Source organism: Trichomycterus rosablanca, chromosome 10, assembly GCF_030014385.1.
Source record: "Trichomycterus rosablanca isolate fTriRos1 chromosome 10, fTriRos1.hap1, whole genome shotgun sequence".
In the NCBI taxonomy this organism is placed as follows: domain Eukaryota; kingdom Metazoa; phylum Chordata; class Actinopteri; order Siluriformes; family Trichomycteridae; genus Trichomycterus; species Trichomycterus rosablanca.
The window spans coordinates 8,391,721-8,392,966 of NC_085997.1; the positions used below are offsets into that span (position 1 = coordinate 8,391,721).

General features: G+C 36.9%; 1 non-coding gene across 1 annotated transcript; it reads right to left on the reverse strand.

Moving 5' to 3' along the window:
- Positions 1-657: 657 nt before the first annotated feature.
- Positions 658-730, reverse strand: trnaa-agc (transfer RNA alanine (anticodon AGC)). Its single transcript has one exon. It is a non-coding gene; the product is annotated as a tRNA-Ala (tRNA).
- Between the last annotated feature and the right edge of the window lie 516 nt (positions 731-1,246).

Consider the following 1,246-nt stretch of genomic DNA (forward strand, 5'->3'; position numbering starts at 1 on the left):
GCCAGTAGGTGTAACTGCTGCTCTAAATTGCACCTGTATGTGTGAGTGAGTGGATAAATTAGTGTGTGATGCTTTGCGATGGTTTGACGCGCCCTGTCCAGGGTGTATTTTTGTCTTGAGCCCAGTGTTCGTGACACTGGACCCACGCTTGCCCTGTAATGCTGAATATCAATACAGGCAAATGAAGCGCATTTAAAAAAGCTTTAAAGCATTCTTGAAAAATGATGAGACCAACCTTTTTAAAAAGTAGATCCCGATGACCTGTTGACTGAAATAGTAGATCCCAAGCCACAGAAGTGTGGGCACCAGTTTTCCATTGGCTACGTTTTAACAAGACGTACCAAGAATGGCCTGTAGATGGCGCACTGTAGTCGTTTTTAAAAGCAAGCCAATTATGCCACCGAACTTAAATATGTACAATACTTTATAATGTATCAATTGTAACAGTGTCAAATAATAAAACATTATAAAAAATTATAAGTTCATGCGTTTCTGTCAAAACAAAACAAAAAAGGTATGTAAACAAAACTGTTTGAGCGTAAATAGGGCGTTACTGACATTGTAATACGGACAGACTAGCCTTATGGTTAATGCTGCAACGAATTTGACCGAAATTTCATCTTTTCAGATTGCAAAATGATCATAATGTTTCTATACTGGAGAATGTGGGCATCGATCCCACTACCTCTCGCATGCTAAGCGAGCGCTCTACCATTTGAGCTAATTCCCCTTACACAAAACTTTCCTTTGCCCTTTGTAAATTGTAATGTACTAACAGAGTGTTGATGCTGCATTATAAAGTGAGGGTGCAACATGTTTAAGCTCACGTACTCTTTTCTATATTATGCGTTGCTTTTCATTAAAATGTTATGTGCATTTATATGTGGCAAAATAAAAAAATCCATAAAAATCAAATTGAGTTAGCAAAGAACCTTAAATTATACTAAATGGTTCTTCAAGTAGAAACAGTTCTACCAAGAACACCTAAAAGAACCCTTAAGAAACATTTCTTAGTGCTACATACATCAGTTGTATTCCACACAGGTCAGCATGCGATGAAACTTTGCTCGAAACAGACATCGTTTTACTTTCTAACTGTATTCATATTATGCCATCTAGTGGACAATTGAATAGCCTACAACGAGCACAAACAGGGTTTGAGTTCTTAGAGAATAATTATTATTCTTAATAAATAATCCAGTCAGTTAAAAACCCAACAAGAAGGCTGTACCTAATACACTCATAG